This window comes from Peromyscus leucopus, chromosome 6 (assembly GCF_004664715.2).
Source record: "Peromyscus leucopus breed LL Stock chromosome 6, UCI_PerLeu_2.1, whole genome shotgun sequence".
Classification (NCBI taxonomy): Eukaryota; Metazoa; Chordata; class Mammalia; order Rodentia; family Cricetidae; genus Peromyscus; species Peromyscus leucopus.
Window position 1 is genome coordinate 8019444 of NC_051068.1, and position 21211 is coordinate 8040654.

Genomic DNA, 21211 nt, shown 5'->3' on the forward strand with positions numbered 1-21211 from the left:
CTTTATCGTATAGGATTCTTTTAGCTATCTTGGGTCTTTTGTTTTTCCATATGAAGTTGAGTATTTTTTTTTCCAAGTCTGTGAAGAATTGTGTTGGGATTTTGATGGGAATTGTATTGAATCTGTAGATTGCTTTTGGTAAGATTGCCATTTTTACTATGTTAATCCTACCCATCCATGAGCATGGGAGATCCTTCCTTTTTCTGATATCTTCTTCAATTTATTTCTTTAGAGATTTAAAGTTCTTATCAAAAAGGTCCTTCACTTGTTTAGTTAGTGTTATCCCAAGGTATTTTATATTATTTGTGGCTATTGTAAAGGGTGATGTTTCTCTGACTTTTTTCTCAGCCTTTTTATCATTTGTGTATAGGAGGGCTACTGATTTTTTTGAGTTGATCTTGTATCCTGCCACTTTACTGAAGGAGTTTATCAGCTGTAGGAGTTCCCTGGTTGAGTTTTTGCGGTCACTTATGTATACTATCATATCATCTGCAAATAGTGAAAGTTTGACTTCTTCCTTGCCAATTTGTATCCCTTTGATCTCCTTTTGTTGTCTTATTGCTCTAGCTAGAACTTCTAGTACTATATTGAATAAATATGGGGAGAGTAGACAGCCTTGTCTTGTTCCTGAATTTAGTGGTATCGCTTTGAGTTTCTCTCCATTTAATTTGATGTTTGCTGTTGGCTTGCTATAAATTGCTTTTATTATGTTTAGAAATGTTCCTTGTATTCCTGATGTTTCTAAGACCTTTATCATGAAGGGGTGTTGGATTTTGTCAAAGGCTTTTTCAGCATCTAAGGAGATGATCATGTGGTTTTTTTTTTCTTTCAGTTTGTTTATATGGTGTATTACATTGACTGATTTTCGTATGTTGAACCATCCTTGCATCCCTGGGATGAATCCTACTTGGTCGTGATGGATGATTGTTTTGATGTATTCTTGGATTCGGTTTGCCAATATTTTGTTGAGTATTTTTGCATCAATGTTCATGAGGGAGATTAGTCTGTAGTTCTCTTTCTTTGTTGCATCTTTGTGTGGTTTGGGTATCAGGGTAATTGTAGCCTCATAAAAAGAGTTTGGTAGTGTTCCTTCTGTTTCTATTGTGTGGAACACTTTGAAAAGTATTGGTATTAGTTCTTCTTTGAAAGTCTGGTAGAATTCTGCACTGAAACCATCTGGTCCTGGGCTTTTTTTGGTTGGGAGACTTTTGATAACTGTTTCTATTTCTTTAGGGGTTATTGGTCTATTTAATGGTTTATCTGGTCTTGATTTAATTTTGGTATGTGGTATTTATCCAGAAAATTGTCCATTTCTTCCTGGTTTTCCATTTTTGTGGAGTACAGGTTTTTGAAGTATGATCTGATGATTCTCTGGATTTCCTCATTGTCTCTTGTTATGTCTCCCTTTCCATTTCTGATTTTGTGAATTTGGGTGCTCTCTCTTTGCCTTTGGTTAATTTGGCTAGGGGTTTGTCTATCTTGTTGATTTTTTTCAAAGAACCAACTCTTTGTTTCATTGATTTTTTTTGTATTGTTCTCTTGTTTTCTATTTCGTTGATTTCAGCCCTCAATTTGATTATTTCCTGGAGTCTATTTCTCCTGGGTGAGTTTGTTTCTTTTTGTTCTAGAGCTTTCAGTTGTGCTGTTAATTCATTGGTATGGGATTGCTCCATCTTCTTTATGTGTGCATTTAGAGCTATGAATTTTCCTCTTAGCACTGCTTTCATAGTGTCCCATAAGTTTGGGTATGTTATACTTTCATTTTCATTGAATTCTAGGAACTCTTTAATTTCTTTCTTTATTTGTTCCTTGACCCATTGATGTTTCAGGTGGGCATTATTCAGTTTCCATGAGTTTGTGGGTTTTCTATAATTTTTGTTGTTGAGGTCTAACTTTAAGGCGTGGTGGTCTGATAAGATACAGGAGGTTATTACAATTTTTTTGTATCTGTTGAGATTTGTTTTGTGTCCAAGCATGTGGTCAGTTTTTGAGAAGGTTCCATAGGGTGCTGAGAAGAAGGTATATTCTTTTGTGTTAGGATGGAATGTTCTGTAGATATCTATTAGGTCCATTTGAGTCATAACATCTGTTAGGTCCTTTATTTCTTTGTTAAGTTTCAGTCTGGTAGATCTGTCTTTTGGTGAGAATGGTGTGTTAAAATCTCCCACTACTAATGTGTGGGGTTTGATGTGCGTTTTAAACTTTAGTAGTGTTTCTTTTATGAATGTGGGTGCTTTTGTATTTGGAGCATAAATGTTTAGAATCGAGACTTCATCTTGGTGGATTTTTCCCGTGATAAATATATAATGTCCATCCTGATCTCTTTTGATTGATTTTAGTTTGAAGTCTATTTTATTAGATATTAGGATAGCTACACCAGCTTGTTTCTTAGGTCCATTTGCTTGGAAAGCCTTTTCCCAGCCCTTTACTTGGAGGTAGTGTCTGTCTTTGAAGTTAAGGTGTGTTTCTTGTATGCAGCAGATGAATGGGTCCTGTTTTCTTATCCATTCTGTTAGCCTGTGTCTTTTTATAGGTGAGTTGAGACCATTGATATTGATGGATATTAATGACCAGTGATTGTTAATTCCTGTTAATTTTTGTGGTTGTGTTGTGTTGTCCTTCTGTGGTGTATGTTGGTGTGGGATTATCTATTGCTTGATTTTTCATGGATGTGTTTAGCTTCTTTGGGTTGGATTTTCCCTTCTAGTGCTTTCTGTAGGGCTGGGTTTGTGGACAGGTATTGATTAAATCTGGTTTTATCCTGGAATATTTTGTTTACTCTGCCTATGGTGATTGAGAGTTTTGCTGGGTATAAGGGTCTGGGTTGGCATCCGTGGTCTCTTAGTGTCTTCATGAGATTTTTCCATGATCTTCTAGCTTTCATAGTCTCTATTGAGTAGTCTGCTGTTATTCTGATGGGTTTGCCTTTATATGTTACTTGGTCTTTTTCCTTTGTGGCTCTTAATATTTTTTCTTTGTTCTGTGTGTTTAGTGTTTTGATTATTATGTGGCGAGGGGACTTTTTTTTTGGATCCAGCCTATCCGGTGTTCTGTAAGCTTCTTGTATCTTCATAGGTATTTCTTTCTTTAGGTTAGGAAAGTTTTCTTCTATGATTTTGTTGAATATATTTTCTGTGCCTTTGAGTTGGTATTCTTCTCCTTCTTCTATCCCTATTATTCTTAGGTTTGGTCTTTTCATGGTGTCCCAAATTTCCTGGACGTTTTGTGTTACGACTTTTTTGTCTTTAGTGTTTTCTTTGACTGACGAATCTATTTTCTCTGTTGTGTCTTCAGTGTCAGAGATTCTCTGTTCCATCTCTTGCAATCGGTTGGTTATGCTTGTTTCTGTAGTTCCTGTTCGTTTAGTCAGGATTTCTATTTCCAGCATTCCCTCAGCATGTGTTTTCTTTATTGTCTCAAATTCATTTTTCAGATCTTGGAATGTTTCTTTCATCTGTTTAATTGCTTTTTCTTGGCTTTCTTTGATTTCTTCCTATTTTTTGTGCGTTTTTTCTTCCATTTCTTTAAGGGAGTTTTTTTTATTTCCTCTTTAATGGAGTTTTTCATTTCCTCTCTAAGGAAAGTTTTTATTTCCTCTTTGAGGGAATGTTTTATTTCTTCTTTAAGGGCCTCTATCATCTTCTTAAAGTCATTTTTAGGGTTGATTTCTTCTGTTTCCTCTGTCTTGGTATGTTCAGGTCTTGCAGGTGTAGAATCACTAGGTTCTGATGTTGCCATATAGGTCTTTATGTTGTTGCCTGTATTTTTGCACTGGCGTCTACTCATCTCTTCCTCTGTGCGGTGCAGGTGGTGTCTGTGTCTGAGAGTGCCTCTCTTGTTCTAATTTTTAGTCTTGGTTTAGTAGGAGTTCTTGGTTAAATTGATGCTATTGGGCTATTTCTTTAGGGGCAGCTGATCTCAGTCGGTGAAGTATATACTTATGATTCTGGTGATCTGGTTTGGTGGCTGGGCAGCGCCTTCTTCTGTGTTCCCAGGTCACGTTTTGTTCATTCGTCAACTCCTCAGCTGATCTTATTTCTTCAGACTTTAAACTGTAGGCATCTGAATCCTCTCCCAGATAGGTTTCAGCTGAGCGGGGTAGTCTCACCAACACCTCCAAGTTGTTGGGTTTCGCAGGATCAGCAACTGGGCCCTGGGTTGTCCTCAGACGGAATGTTCAGATTCGTTCTGGTTCCGTCTCACGGAGATAGCTTCTTCACCGGATTTTGGGGTTAGAGGCGTCCCTGCTCCAAGCTGTGTCTGCTTGTCTCCGTCTCCAGGCCTGTCTACCTCTGCGGTCCGCCGTTGGGCCTGTTTGTCTCTGCCGGCTGCCGCCGCGTGCCTTCCTACCTCTGCTTGTCTCCTCTGCCGGGCCCGTCTACCTCTGCAGGCCACCGCCGGGCCTGAATGTCCCTGTAGGCCGCCGCCGCCGCCGGGCCCGTCTACCTCTGTGGGCCGCCACTCGCGGACCTACCTGGTCTGCTTGTCTCCACCGCCGGGCCTGTATGTCCCATTATCACCATTTTTATAATAAAACTATGTAAGCTAAGGTAAAGTAAAAATACAGGATTTGGGGGAAAAGTAAGACTATTTTATTTTTTGATCCTAACATTGCAGGGTTGTCAAAAATATTTTTTAAAAAATGGAAAGAGGGATGTGTTAGAAATCCAAACAGCTCCTGTTATCCCAAGCAGGAAAAACTGCCTGTTAGGGTGCTGATGATGGTAAGTGTGTTATAATATTTATTATTGTAGGGTGTGTGTATGTGTGTGTGTGTGTGCGCGTGTGTGCGTGTACATGTGCGTGTGTGTGTGTGTGTGTGTGTGTGTGTGTGGTGTATGTGTGGTGTATGTGTGGTGTGTGTGTGTGTGTGGTGTATGTGGTATGTGGTGTGTGTGTGTGTGTGTGTGTGTGTGTGTGTGTGTGTGTGTGGTGTATATGCAGTGGCGTGTGTGGTGTGTGTATGTGGAGTGGCGCGTGTGTGGTGTATCATGTGTTCCTATGCGTGCCTGCAGAAGTCAGGCAGCTTTTGGGAAGCGGTTCTCTCCTTTGGCCTGGGGAGATGGTCTGTGGATATAAGCATTGCCGCAGAAGCTTGGGGTCATGAATTCACCCATGACCACCTTGCCTGGCCAAAGACAGTAACTATCTCAATGTGGACGTGTGTAGCCACCATCTCACCTCCAATTCCGTGCCCAAATCTGCCGTGACCAGGCAGGACATATCTGCGTGCCCTGTCCACGTCCTCACGGGAAGCGATGACTTCAGGCCTCCCATAGCCGTGGGCATGGGGTTCAATCCTGAGAGCTCTTTTCCCAAACTCATTCACATATGCCTCAGTTTTCCCACCTGGATAGTGAAGATAAAATAGCCCTCTCACAGCACTCTTAGGAAGTGCAGGAAACAATGTCTGGGCAGCGTCTAGAGCCTGGGACATCGAAACGGCACCATAAATGCTGGTTTCTCCTGTTTTATTCGCTGTGTTCTTCTCAACCCCCACCCCCAGTCTAGCAGGAGAAACATGAAAACAAGCTAAGTGGAGTCCGTGCTGGAGTGGACAATGGAGTGTGGCCCGTGGGCATGTGAACTCAGCAGAAATTAGCGTGTTCAGGGAAGTTCTTGGGTGAGAGTGGGCTTCTCTGAGACTCTCGTGTAGGAGTCGGGAAGATTCTGGTGGCAGAGCTGGTCACACTGAAGACCGGAACCATATGCTTTTGGTGATTGCGGTTTTAGGGTCTGTATGTTGACACTGGCCAGATTTTCTCTTTTTTTTTTTTTTTTTTTTTTTGAGGCAGACTCTCACTATGTAGCCCAGGCTGTTCTCAAATATGTGGCTAGCCTCCTGTTGCTGCCTCTCAAATGCTGGGATTACATGTCTGTACCACCAAGCCCCACTTAATTTTCCTTAATCCATAAAGATATCATAGTATTTAATTGAATGAGCGTGATTCACCACTGTTTTCCAGTGTGTGTACATATGGACATGTATTTTTCAAGTGTTTCAAGAATAAAAAAACCAGCAGGGTGTACTGTCGATGGAAGAGTGAGCTAGCTCAGGCTATCTTGAAAACACTCTCTTCCTATTCTTTAGCTTCATGAGAAGACTGCCCCTGGCAATATCAACTTCCCATTCCCTGTAGACATTTTGAAACTGTCTTGTGTGAGTCATGTGTGCACTGGGGAGGGGTGGTGGCTGTCCTGTCGCTTCATCATGGCTGGCCTTGGCTGTACTGTAACAGGGGGAACGAACGCCGTGCCTTAGCATCCGCCCCAGATCCGGTTCCGGGTATGGCAGGGTGGAGGTGGGGAGCAGAAGTGACCCTCCCACTCAGGACACAGCAGGGAGAGCTTGTCGCCAGGGCTGTAGCTCAGGGCGCTTGCCCTGCCTTCGTGAAGCCCTTGGCTCCTATCCCCAGCACTGGAGTTCCCCCTCCTCCAAAACAAAACAAATAGGATTTCTTCTTTAGGTCAACAAATCTAAATGCAAACAGAAACCACGGTAATATCTCGTGGCAGAATAGAATCCATATGATCATTTCATAAAGAAACTTGGCAATATGCTTAATATAGGCAAGTATTTTGATTAGGGAATATAAATGGAAATAATCCAAAGGAAATAAAAATGTACAGGAGAACATATTTATTATAGTATTTTGTAATAGTGATTTCTTACTTTTTGACACAGAGTCTCATCTAACTCGCATGGGCCTTGAACTCACTGAGTAGCTGAGAATGACGTCACTCTCCTGAGTCCTGGCCTCTACCTCCCAAGTGCTGAAATTACAGATGTGTGGTAATTTGTACCAATTTAGAACAATAGCATTGAAGCTTTTGTAACTGATAGAATTGGTTCATTCGGAGAACTGGTTTTTATTTTTCTCAGGAATTTGATGAGCTAATTGTGAAAGCATGTTAGTAAAAATCAAGATTTCTGGGACTGATGAGACAGCTCAGAGGTTAAGAGCACTGGTTGCTCTTCTACAGAACCTGGGACTGATTGATTCCCAGGACCCACATGGCAGCTCACAGCTGCCTGTAACTGCAGTTCCAGAGGATCCAATGCTTTCTTCTGGCTCCATGGGCACTGAAAGCACACGGTGCCTGGACTTGTATGCAGGCAAAACACCCACAAACATAAAAAACCCAAAATTTCTGAATTAAAATTCCTAAATTTACATTGAATAAATTATATTGACAACAAATGCTACAACTTCTGAAAACCCATCTTTTACTGGTTATTTCACTCTTTGCTTTCTGTTTTTCTGAAATTATATATGTTGCTTTTGTGTAGTAGAGATGCTGTAAGTACTGCCTATGCCTCTCCCAGCTACATGTTCTGTAGTGATGTACTGTTGGTAGCTTGAGAATACTTCTGGTGGGAATGTGTACATCACGGGAACTGGCGAACACTACAGCGAGGCTGCCCTTCCCCCTCCACCTGGGTATTAAGCATGTGTCGGCACCCCAGGATGTTACCTGGGTATGACACTGGAGCTATCCACTTCCTGCTCCTGCTCCACGGGCCCAGTTCTTTTCTCTTACCTGTCATGGTGCTTTTGATCTAGAGATGTGGTTGGCTAGAGAGGAATATGTGTAGTTATGCGACATTCTCTTCTCGTTTTCTACCCACTGGAACAGGAATAACAGATACTAAGGATTTTAGTCCAGCTCAACCCTCAGTTCTGTTGGTCCCATTTGGAGGCAACAGGATGCTTCTGACCTGCTCTTTTCCCAGGAAAAGCTCTTACTCACCTTAGTGTTTCCAAAGTCTTCCAAAGAAATCAGCAAGGAACTTATCAGAATACAGTGATTCCTCAAAGTCTCATGATGCACCCATAAAATGGAGGTTCTCAGTGGTGGGGGGATGGGACTCAAAGGAGTATATTGTAAGTTGTTGTGAGATTTTGGCCACCCCTCATTGTCTGCTTGGCCCCTTCTGAGGGTTCTTCCTAAGAAGGCCCCTGGGCCTGTGTGCCTCTCAGCTAACTTGAGTGCTGATCTGCCTTGCTTGATAGCCTCAATTTTTATGTTTAGATTCAAATTCTGGGCCTGAGAAACTGTAACGAGAGGCTATTTGTGCGTCACCCTGTTACCAGGCCTTGTCCCTCATGCTGACTTCTTTGGAGCACACATTCCTCCCTCAGGCACCAGCCTGTGGTGATATTGTGTCCCCCAATATATTGTGTACCCTAATATATTTATCTGGGGTCAGAGAACAGAACAGCCACTAGATAGATATAGAGACCAGAAAATGGTGACACACACACACACACACACACACACACACACACACACACCTTTAATCCTAGCATTCTGGAGGCAAAGATACATCTGTATCTCTGTGAGTTCAAAGCCACACTGGAAACAGCCAGGCATGGTGGCACATACCTTTAATCCCAGGAAGTGATGGCAGGAAGCAGAAAGGTAAATAAGGTGTGAGAACCAGGAACTAGAGCCCTTTAAGCTTTTAGACTTTTAGCAGCAATTCAGCTGAGATCCATTTGGCTGAGGACTCTGAGGCTTCCAGTTTGAAGAAACAGGATCAGCTGAGGAGTTGATGAGGCGAGGTGAGGAAGCTGTGGCTTGTTCTGCTTCTCTGATCTTTCAGTATTCACCCCAATACCTGGCTCCGGGTTTGTATTTATTAAGAAGACCCTTCAAGATTCCTGTTACACTGGCTTTTGCCTCAGGTGGAGATCAGCCGGGGAAGCGGGTGGATTTCCATTCCTCTGCTGGACAGCAGTTGGTTTTGACTGTGCTGCAATGCAGCCGCCTGTCTCTTTCAGGAGGGGTCTCCTCTCTTACGTCACGCTGTTCTCTCTTCTTTCTGATGGGAGCATCTCACCCCCAGTTGTCTGCATGGCTTGTTTCTTGTGTCCTCTGGATCAATGACAAAATGTTATGTTCCTGGAATAACATTGAAAACTGCCTTCTGTCGCAGTCCACACTGATGTCCACTGCCTTACCTGATTTTAGCCTTTTGCCTCGGGTTATTTCAGTGCTAGCCATTTCCACACAAGAACTTGAGTTCCGTGAGAACAGGAGCCTGCTGTACAGTTGGTGTTCATTAACTGCTGGTGAGATGAACCTGCCTGACTGCATATCATTAGATGTGCCCAATATTGGTCTTCACCCTGGGTTCCCGAGCCACACATCTGCTTCTCTCATCTTCCTCACAGATACTCAATGCTGAGAAACTTCTGCAATTTGGAACATGTACTGATGTCAATGGACAAGAAAGAAAACCTGGGATTTTCTCTGTGGATGCCACTTTTCATTTTCAGAAAACTCACAAGGACTTGATTCAGTCGCCCGTATTTGTCCTGTGGGTAAGTAATCTGTGATGGGAGGGATCGAGCGAACTGGAAACAGTATGAAGTCACTGTGACAGGCTTGCAGACTTTTTCCTTTCTTGTTTGTCTTCTAACTAGTTTTTGGTTGGGATGTTTCGGATTAGGAGGTCATCTCTCACTTATGAACCACCAGGAGGCTAGAAGTATGTGTTGGTCACATGTGTCCTGACTCACCTCAGCGGAGGAAATAGGATCAGGCTGACTAACGGTGAGGTAATCTCTGCAGATCTGTTGCAGACAAAGTTAATAGATTACAATTAAAGCCTTCATCCTGCATTCATAGGGGGCCCTGCTCCTGCTGGCATTGGGAAATCTACCAAGCAGTCTTCGGTGCCGAGCACTGTTAGGTGCCAGTGAGTCTAAGTAGTGATTCCTGCGGTGTAGTGCTGGCAGATCTAGAGCTTGCAGATATGAACGACCTCTGGCCTGTGGGCTGCATGTGGCTGAGAACAGATACACATTCAGCCCAACACAAATATGTAAAATTACTTGAAACAGGAGAGATTTTTTGAACAGTTCTTGGTAGTGGAGTTTGTAGATGATGACATCATACCAGTGTTGTGATATCAGAAGGCTGGGTATACTGCATGCATCCATTGAACCAGGACTGGACTGTGTAGACGAATCAGGCCAGACCACCTGAAGTGGGCTGGTATTTTGACCTGATAGTAGAGTTCATCCTTCTTTGGTAGTGATCTTCAAACAATATGATGATCTTAATGTTTATTTTTCCCTAAGACTGATGTGTTAAAAATCCCCACCCTCAAGGCTATGGTGATATGAACTGGCATCTTTGGGCAGCGATTAAATTCTGATAGCTCTTCATGAGTGGGATTATTGCCTATTCCAGGGTACAGTGGGATGGGACGTCATACACACAACAATAATATGTAAAGTATTTTTTATATACTAAAAAATTGTGTTTGTTTTAGATCTACAGATAAGTTATGGAGGAGATAGAGAATGTCCCCAAAAGGATACCAAGGGGTGTTAGCCTTTGGCTTCTCTGGATACATGGGTGAAGGTCTCTATTGGGCCACACATTACATGGCTCCTCTGTGTAAGGTCATCTGTAATGTTGTATCTCATCACTAACTAAAGTTCATGCTTTTATTCAGAATTAATTTGCTCCTAATTGGCTCTTGCTCTGCCTGTGTCCTGTCTAGGACACCACCTCACAGTTGGCAATTTAGTAGTGACCCGCTTCTGGGCTATGCTCCCCCCCTTTCCTTGTTTCTGATGACCTTGGCAGTTTTGAAGAGTACTGCCTAGGTGTTTTGTTGAATGCCCATCATTTGGGTTTCTTGATGATTTCTTATGAACAGACTGGGACTGAGGGTTTGGCGAGGGAAACCACGGAAGTGAAATGCCATTCCCTTGACTTCAGAACAAGACACACATGATCAGACTGACTTCTGAGTGACACTGACCTTGACTGCTGCCTGAAGATGTGTTTGCAGCTGTTTCTGTTATGAAGCTATTTTCTCTGCCCTGTTAATGGTGCACACATCTTGTGAAAGCAGTCATATTTGGGGGCAAGGTGTTCTAGACACTTCTTAGGAAGATGAGTAGTTACTGAAATGTGGTGATATTTTGGTTGTGCTCTCACAAATAAAGCTTGCCTGGAGATCAGAGTGGGGAACAGACCACTAGAGGCCAGGTAATGGTGGCACACACCTTTGACCCCAGCACTTGGGAGGAGGAAACAGGAAGTGATATGGCTGGGAGGAGAGAGGAAGTGATAAGGTGGAGGGGAGACAGGATCTTGGCCCCTTTCAGTCTGAGGATTCCTAGAGGTAAGAAGTCTTTCTAGTGGTTGCCATTCTGCTTCTCTGATCTTTCAGCTTTCACCCTGATATCTGACTCTGGGTTTTTATTATTAAGACCAATTAGAATTCATGCTACACTGAACTTTGGGATTGTGCATAGAAGATTTGTCTTAGAACTCATTTACTTATTTATTTATTCAATTATTTATATGGTATGAACTAATGCTATTTATCTTATGCTTTGGACTATTATCCAGGGCTATCTTTCTAATTTAGTTATATTTTGCTTTTGAACAATATTTTTTTAAAAAGTTCTGCTCTGTGGCGTGTGTGTGTGTGTGTGTGTGTGTGTGTGTGTGTGTGTGTGTTGTGTGTGTGTGTGTGTGTGTGTGTGTGTGTTTTGTTGGGGTGAAATTCAGTATGTTAGGCAAGATTTCTACTACTAAGCTATATCACCAGCCCATGTTAAAAATGTTAATTATTTCTTTTTTGTTTTTAAGATTTATTTATTTATTATGTATACAGTGTTCTGCCTGCATATATACCAGATCTCAATATAGATGGTTGTGAGCTGGGAATTGAACTCAGCACCTCTGGAAGAACAGTCAGTGCTCTTAACCTCTGAGCCATCTCTCCAGCCCCATTAGTTATTTCTTAATATGATAACTTCTTAGTCCAAGGACTCAGAACCTGTGAGTCTTCTGTAAACAGAATGATCATGTGTTTAGTGAGTAGGAATGACTAGAAGTGATGATTTTTACCGTCACCACCATTATTAATTATTGCAGGGTCTTCTGTGACTCAGGGTGGCCTTGAATTTACTATGTTGAAAATAATGATTTTAAACTTCTGATCTTTCTGCCCTTACCTCTTTAGTGCTAACATTACAGGGGTGTATCATCATACCTGGTTTATGTGGATTGGAGGTTGAACCCAAAACTTTGTGTACTCTAGGCGAGCAACTGGGCCATGAATCTAGAAGTCATGAATCTTGTTTTATTTCCTTGTCGTAGAACATAAGCTAAGCTGGTCTGGGAGAAGGTCAGAAGCTGTATTTAAATAAGGCATGGATTTCATCTGGTCTGTGGTCCCTGTGGCTGCAGCCCTGGGAGCTGATAGGGAACAAGGGTGACGTCAAAGCCCCAGTAGAAAGGTCTCAAGCTGACTGGGCTCTTCAGACTCTGAACTGGCCCCTGGGCTCCTCAACCACCCTGGATCTTCTTCCCCTCAGGGGGCATGCCTGGAATTATTTCCCCAGAAGGAGCCTGACAGAAAGTGCAGGCCCAATGCTCTGGGCTGGGACTTGCTTTAGCAGAGGATGTCAAGGTGGCTGACCCCTGGGCAGTGTCCTCTCTAGCTCTTTCACAGCGTGGTCTCTATTTCCTCTGTTTCTGGCCACCCCAGCTCCTGCCGTTCTGATTCTATGGTAGGCCAGTCTCGCTTATGTTACCTGGATTCGGTGGCCTGAGAGTGGTCTCCTTACCTTAAAGTCTTTTTCAAGAGTCAGTGACATTTATATTTATCTGTTATTTGACAAATGAGCCATAGAAAATGATAACCTGATGGCACTTTTGAAGAAAGATAGCACTTAAGAGGCAATGAACCTCTCAAATATTCTAGCACTGGAATGAAGAGGAATAAATTTAGCCAACTTTAGTTCACTTTACATAGGAGACCCAAAACAAAGAAGTTTAAAAACTTATTCATGGTGGCACATGCAACCCTTTTCCCATTAGTAAGATGCTTGTGTATGCCACTTACCTTTCTGGTTGGTGTGACAGAATCCTTGAGAAAACAGTGAAAGGAAGGGGGGGTTGTTTTAATTTGAGGGTGCAGGCTGTCATGGTCGGACAATCACTATGGCAGGAACTTGAGGCAGCTGGTCATATGGCATCCACAGTGAGGAAGTAGAGAGTGAGGAATGTTAGTGCTCAGCTCCCTCTCTCCTGTTTATGTAGCTTGGAACTCCAGCCCATGGACTGGTGCCACCCATGTTTAGGTGGCTATGGAGGTTGGAAGAGGATGTCAGATCACCTGGGGGCTGTAGTTACAGGCTATTGTGACTTGCTGAACATGGATGCTGGGAACTCGGATCCTCTGCAAGAGTAGCAAATGCTCTGAACTGCTGAACCATCTCTCAGGTCCTGAGAGCTATAATTTCATGCTGAGGTTTTGGACTTTGTCAGCAGCATAAGGGTGTTTATGGACAAGCATAGTGTTATGATGGTTGGCTTGAGAAGAAAGTGATTCCAGGAGAGCAGTTAAGAATTATTGAGACAGCCCAACACAGATGTAGGATGGACTGAAGAAGAGCCCAAGGTGACATGCAAACAGAAGTTTTGCTGTGTCCTGTAGCCACTTCCAAATAATCACTCAGAGGCTTATATTAATTACAAATGCTTGGCCGGTAGCTCAGGCTTATTACTAACTAGCTCTTACATTTAAATTAACCCATAATTTTGTTCTATGTTAAGCTACGTGGCTTAGTGCCTTTTCTTGGTGTGGCATTCTCATCTTGCTTCCTCTGTGTCTGGCTAGTGTCTCTTGACTCCACCCATCTTCTACCCATCATCCTTTGTTTGGCCAACCCATCTATACTTCCTGCCTGGCTACTGGTCAATGAGCATTTTATTAAACCAATTCAAGCGACAAATCTTTACAGTGTACAAGAGGATTATTTCACAGCATTTCCCCCTTTTGTCTAATTAAAAAGGAAGGTTTTAACTTTAACATAGTAAGATTATATACAACAAAAACAGTTATTAAGTAAGAATTACAGTAACACTATCTAATCCATTTGTATTTGGTAAAATTAGAGAAAATACTTAATTATCTTATCTTGGCAAGTCTGAAGTTTTATATCTAATATACTTTCTATTATAACTAAGGAAAACTATGATTATAACTATTTAGTCTTCAACTCCAGCAAAGCCCCCAGAAGCATGAAATGTTACCTAATGATAGGGACCTCAAGCTACCTGGATAGTCACCCAAAGTTCCTCTGCAACATTGGGGCATCCAACTCTGGCCTACAGGCCTAGCATGTCTGACAGACTTTCCTGTGAAGCAGAGAATTTTGAAAGACTGTCCTACCTTGTCTTGGCAAAGTTCAGCAGTTGTCCTTCTTGTATTCTGCTGGTCCAGTTTGGACAGTAACTGTCAGCAATTGAGACAAGGGCAGTTTCTTTGTTCACATGGCTAGCTTTTGCCATAAAGAATACAAACTCCATATGGAATTTCTTTGATGCCTATCATCCTCTTTGAAGTAGTTGGTGCTGCCAGGAGCAGATGTGTCTCACTGTTGAGAAAAGTCTTCAATTATTAAAACATTTTAAATGCCATATTCTGTAGACCTTTGAAGTGTTTGATGATTGCCTATCTATCTGAAATTATCTCTGTATGACCTAGAAAACCTAACTAACATGACTATAAGTTTGCTATTATAGATAACTATTAATCTGTATTTCTTAATTATATATTACATTTTCAATGAGCTACATAAACATAATACCCTAAACAAGGGTAGAAATATACATACAGTATAACAAAATTAACTTTAAAGTTGCATCAATAAACTAAAATTCATACTGATGTAAAATATGTAAGATTAACAGTTGTTTTTTGTATTAAAGTAGATTCAATAATCTACCCTTTTATTCTATCATTTCTATCCCTCGCTTTTCTTTTTAGAACAAGACCCCTTAATCTAACCTCCTTTGTTTAGCTTCTTTTCTGACCATTACCAATAACAACTTGTAACCAACCCCCCTAAACAGTGACAAACATTCATAATTTATTTTTGAGAATGTGGGTGTAGTGCTCTAGACTACTTTCCTATTGATTGAGGGCACTGATAATCTTTGGAGGACCCTGAGAAAATTCAGGATTATGATTAAGTCTTGCCTGGAGTAGTCTATGAGGCTGGATCATCTCAGCTAGCAGCCTTGAAGCTGTTTTAGATGCAGAACTTAGAGGAAACTGCAACAGAGGCACTCTGAAACATTGGGTCATCTGGGTCATTCTTTCCCATCAGATAGTTTTCAGGGTGTCTTCCTTGATCAGACCTTATTTTTGTTAACCCAGAATGAATCCATAGCCTCTCATTTCCTGTGGAAACAAAGCATAACCTCTTCTCCAAAGTAGCATATCTTTTGACTTAAATTTTTCAAGTCAAGGCATTTTCAAAATATATAGGTTGGATTAATCTAGCAACATTTATAATCAAATGTCTCTCAGCAGCTGTTGCTCTTTCCTCAGCTGTCAAATAATTCAAAGGCAGCACAATAACATACAGTATCCAGACTCTCTGTGTACTTTCCATCATTAGGTGACTTTTTTTATTTTGCTTTACTCTATTTTCCTTTTCTTTTTTTCCCCAGAGCTGAGGACCGAACCCAGGGCCTTGAACTTGCTAGGCAAGTGCTCTACCACTGAGCGAAATCCCCAACCCCACTTTACTCCCTTTTAAAGGACTTTATTATTTTAAAACTATATATTTCTTTTTTATGACTGTCTATACCTTCTCTTTACTCTCCCAAGTCTATGTATATTTTTAAACACACTGTAAATCATTTAGAAGTTTTTTTTTTTCCATTTGAATCTGTCTTTACTGAGTATCTCTATCTTTTTCTGACCACATGGGTCTTTAAATTGCTAAGCAGTGTGGCTAGGACTAAAGTGGCAGCTTTGGCAGCTGGCTTCACCCAGCTTCTTGGTCTGTGAGAGCTTAGCATCATGGCACAGATACTGGCAGGAGTCATGTTTACTACTCCAACTCTGGGGAGTTTCTGGGTCCACAGTGCCACCAAGTAGTGTGCCACCTGCTGCTCATAAACTCCATTTAAGTGTTTGGTAGCAGGACTTCCCAAAAGAGCCATCTGTGCTGCCAACATGAACCAGGGAGCAATGTCTTAAAGGAGCCACACCTCTTTTTGCTGCTAGTAAGCAGCCTACGCAAGAAAATGCTACTACCAAGAAACTGTGCTTAACTCTGTTCTTTTGTGTGTTTAGAATCCTCTTTTTAAAGTTTTCTCAGATTTTATGTGGAAATTCTTGTTCCATGTTGGGTGCCATACGTAAATGGAGGCTTTCCTGTGTCCTCCCACAGCCACTTTGAAATAATCACTTAGAGGCTTAATATAAATTATAAATGCTCAGCTGGTAGCTCAGGCTTTTACTAACTAGCTCTTACATTTAAATTAACCCATAATTCCCATCTACGTTTAGCCACATGGCTTGGTACCTTTTCTCAGCACAACATCTTCATCTTGCTTCTTTGCATCTGGCTGGTGACTCCCTAGTCCTCCCTTCCTCTTCCCAGCATTCTTAGTTTGGTTGCCCTGCCTGCACTTCCTGCCTGGCTACTGGCCAATGAACATTTTAATAAACCAATTCAAGTGACAAGTATTTACAGTGTACAAGAAGATTATTCTGCAACAGTGGCAAGTACAAAGTCCTCTGGTGCACCTGCAGCAAATGTGGGGATTGCTTCTTCTTGGTGGTGAGGGTGAGATAAGGTCAAAGGAAGGAAAGATGTAGTCAGAACTCCTTATTTTCAGAAATATTTCTATAGACTGCGCCAAAGTAATATGCAATTCCATTGTTATCCCCAGCTCCTTAGGACTCTGTTCAATTTTCAGGAACGTTATGTGTAAGATGTTAAATGCTGCAATGATTTAAAACTAAATGCAATGGATTATATTAAGTCTACAGATGACAAAGCACTCAGAATTTCATGCTGCTTTATGATTTTACATCCTATTAATGCCTCTGCTCTCAAGGACACTTTTGTCTATTTTTCAATGTAGAAACACTGTGTACTGTGCTGCCACATTCTCCCCGCTCTCCCATAGGCTGAACTTGACCATGATGGGAGTGCATCCACGTGGAAACTGAAAAACACTGTACACCACAGCTGGTTTTGGTTGTCGTCCTAAGAAGGTGATGGGTAAAGTGCTGAAGGGCTATGTGGTGCCTGCAGTTGTCACACTGTGAATAAACAATTGAGGAGTATTCTTTTAGCAAACGGATTCATAAGCCAGATGCTTAGTGAACACATGAGGCTCAGGAGTGTCCCTGGCTTCACAGGTCCATCGCACACTAAAAGGAAACATGGGGATCTTCTTTCACCGTAGTTCGGCTTTGGATAAAAGAGTTCAGCAGAACCTAACAGGACCCGGTAGAATCAATTACTACATAAACTTTATAATGAAGACTATTTTATATTTTATTATTTAGAAATTGTACACCACATATTTTTATCTAAGCATCTTTACAGTAGACGTGTGTATACAGGTACACATGACTACCTATGTTTCTCTGTGGAGGACTAATGATAGATTGAGCTGAGATGGAGAGCATGTGCCTCGCATGTACAAAGGCCTGGCTTCCAGCCCTCGCCACACTACCACCCAGTATAAACCAGGTGTAGTGGCACACTCCTGTAGTCCCAGCTTTTGGGAAGTGGTGACTAGAGGGTCAGATATTCAAGGTACCAGTCTGGGCTACATGGTGAATTCAAGGCCAGCCTGGGCTATGAGACACTATCTCAAAAAAACACAAACAAACAAACAAGACAAAAACCCAATCACAGCAGCTCCCTGTGTTGGCCTCCTTTTTTCATACCTTCAGATCCTCTCACATTCACCTTTGACTCCCACGTTACTGGCAGACAGTTCTATGAAGAGTCCTTGCCGTCACAAACAGGGCCACTAATGTGTCACTGTGGTGCTCCCCCCCCAGAAATGGGGGAGGGGCACTTTTAACTGATGGCAGAAAGCAGCGGCTGCTCCCTTTTCTTCTCTAAGTGAGCTGTTCTGAGAGGCATCTCGGAAAGCTTCCCAGAGGATCCCAGGGTTCCAGCAGCCAGAGGCTCTAGCCTAGGCCATTGCTACAGAACTTCCCTGTGTGGGAACGGCCCCCATCCTTGGCCACCCCCCTTGGTCTTTATCCTGTTTCCTGTAAGCCACCTGGCATAACTCGCTGACACACAGGTGGGCACAAGCTCTTCATCACTGCAGAAGTAGTCTCCTGATCAAGGCCTCTGTTTCCCTCCCTTCCACTTCCATTATGCCACAGCTGGTCCCAAGGAGCTTAGAGTCTTGCCGTCTTCGATGTTCTGTTCATGCTAGCCCCTCTGCTTGGAATTCTTTTAGTATTACTATTATTAATTCATTTTTATTTTACATGTATAAGTGTTTAGCATGCGTGTGTATATGTGTACCACATGCATTCCTGGTGCCCAGAGATGACAGAGGAAGGCATTGGTGAGCTACACGACATGGGTGTTGGGAATCAGACTCCAAGAGCAGTATAGACTCTAACCATTGGGCTATCTCTCCAGCCCTGCTTCCAAGAATTTCAGTGCTTAACAGTGTTTGGGAAATTATGGGATTCTGTCATTATCTACAACCTCAATATCCCAAGAGAAGAAACTGAAGCTCTAAGTGGAGAGGACCAAAGTTTTCAACACTGACTTACGGCAGAGCTGAGCCCTTTCTTTTTATGAGCATCTGTTTCTGGCTCCTGAAGTGTCCACACATCTTTCCACTCTGGTCCTGGGAGTCTATTGAACTAAATGTTTCCTCCTTCTACATCCCAAGATGAATGGAGTCCATTTCAACTGGGATTCCTTATTGCCTGAGACATTTTGTTGCTCTCAGAAGATCAGACAATAGCTTACTTTTACTCAACAGTTGAATCTGGTCCCTCCAGCATGTGCTGACTCTGGTTTTAGTTTGTTTGTTTGTTGTTTGTTTTGTTTTGAGATATGCTCTCAGTGCACTATGTAGTTCTGAAACTCCCCATGCAGATCAGGCTGGTCTCATAATTCACAGAGACCCTCCTGCCTTTGCCTTTTGAGTGCTGGAACTAAAGAAATGTGCTGCCATACCCAGCTTTGCCAACCAGTTTTTATAAGTATTTATGATTAATGCAGTGGAGGACAAATTGAGGAAGAGTTGTTCCTTATTGAGAAAGAGTTCGTAGGTACTGGAGATTTAATTTAGTGGTAGAGCTGGGTTCAAACTCAGAACTAGCACCACTACCAAAATCAGAATGCAATAGCAAAGAGAGAACTGTCTATGCATGTATATACCATACATGGTATGATTGGAATGTGAAAACAGATATATGAAATATCTGCCCTACTATAGAAAATATGCCTAGCTCACTTGCTAAATAATGCTCACATTTACAGAATGAGAAGAACAATCAACATATTAGGGAAATGACACCCTGATGTCTACAGCTTCCATTTCAACAGCATGAGGAAGTTCTTACAGCCAGGTCCTATGGAGCTGTTTCATATCCAGAAGACCCAAAGGGACCCGACTCCCTTTATCTAATGACGCTTCAAATATCTCCAGCCAAGAATGCTGGCACAGGCCTATAATTCTCTCACTTGGGGGGTGTAGACTGGAATATCAGGAGCTCAATGTCACCTTCATTTTGGCTTTGCTAAACTCTTGTATCCATAGCCAGCTTGTGATTAATAATGGGTGAAAGCAAGTCCCCTGTTTCCTTTTCAGTGTAAGGATGAAACGAATCTGAAGCCGACACATCTCGGCTTAGTGTTCACCAAGCATCTTGCTTAGGAATCCACTGGTTTTGTAGAAGAATACTCAATTGTTTGTTTATTCACATTGTGACAACCACAAGGACCACACGTCCCCTCCGCATTTTGCCCGTCACCTTCTTAGGAGGACACAGAAATCAGCTGCGCACTCCAGTGCTTTTTCAGTTTCCATGTGGACATGGTCAGCTTACGGGACAGCGGGGAGATTCAGCAATGCAGTGCCCAGCGATTCACACTGGTAAACAGACCAACGTGTTCTCGGGAGCGGAGAAATTAACAAGATGTAATTCATAAAACAGCAGTCAATTCTGAGTACTTTATTGCCCCCGGGCTTAATAAAAGTTAGTTCAATTTAATTTTTAATCATTGCTACATCTAACAAGTGACTCGTAACATTCCCAAGTTTTCCTCCAGAGCCCAGGACACCATTGGAGTTGTGTTCGACAAGATTACTCTGGTAGCAATTTGTAGAGATGTCTTGCAGAGGAGGGAAAAGGCTGAGTGAGAGTTAGAAGGGGAGAACATGAAATGGCTTTAAGAAATGTCCCCAGACCCCACTGGCATGAGTTTAAATGAAGTCCAGGTTAATAAAGAACAGCATGAAGATCTAACTGTAGGACCAAATCCTTTCTGAGGCAAGATCTTATTCATGTAGCCCATGCTGACCTCCAGCAACTCGTTCATGTAACCATTGCTGGCCTTGAACTTGATCCTCCTGCCTCTGACCTCCCAAGTGCTGCGATCTCAGGTTTGTGACTCCAGAGTCCTCTTTGAACTTAATTTGTTCTTGAGACAGGTCTCATTGCATAGCCCAAACTGGCCTCAAGCTTGTTATTTCCCTGCCTTAGCCTGCCAAGACACTGTGATTTGCATACACGGATCCGCCCCCTCCTCGGGCAGGACCTTTAATAAAACTCTGCTCTGTATATTCTTGGTGATGTCTTGGAGCCATCTCACAAGTTCTTCGAGCCCCACCCCATTCACAGTCTTGCTTTGCTGTCTTCTTGGTGACCGTCCACCACCTAAGCAGTCAGGACTTGTATTCTCAAGTGTGAGTGTTTGTGTGAGAGACTCTAAATGATGCTGGGATCTGTCTGTGCTCGGCAGCACGGTCCGGTTCCCCATGTTGACAGGAGTCTGGAGGTGCTGGGTTTGGATCTCTGTGACTCACATCAGCCTGGGGAGAGCTAACTCTTTCTGTGGCCTCTTGCTGCCGTAGCTGCTGGAATCTGTCATTGGGCAGGAACACAGCCTCTTCCCCACTCCAAAGGTCCGCACAGGCTCTGGGCTTAAAGCCCTCCCTCTCCCTTTGCAGATCCCCAGGGACACACTGGTGACCAGGATCCCAGGTCCTTTCTCGCTACTGGAATGTAGGCAGTTCTTTTTGAGTTGTCCCACACTCCCCTACATGTCATAGACGACATACAGACAAGAGATAAAGATGTGACTGTGGCCCTGGTGGCATGGTGGGCCACAGATTCAATTGGAATGCCGCTTCGGCTCAGGCATTGGAC

General features: G+C 42.6%; 1 protein-coding gene across 1 annotated transcript in view; it reads left to right on the plus strand.

The window, feature by feature from the left end:
- Positions 1-21211, plus strand: part of Pld1 (phospholipase D1) — a 223088-nt gene that overhangs the window by 9317 nt on the left and 192560 nt on the right. The window contains exon 2 of the mRNA XM_037207272.1: positions 9180-9329. The gene's annotated coding sequence lies outside the window, so the exon portion shown is untranslated. The remainder of the gene's footprint in view (positions 1-9179; positions 9330-21211) is intronic.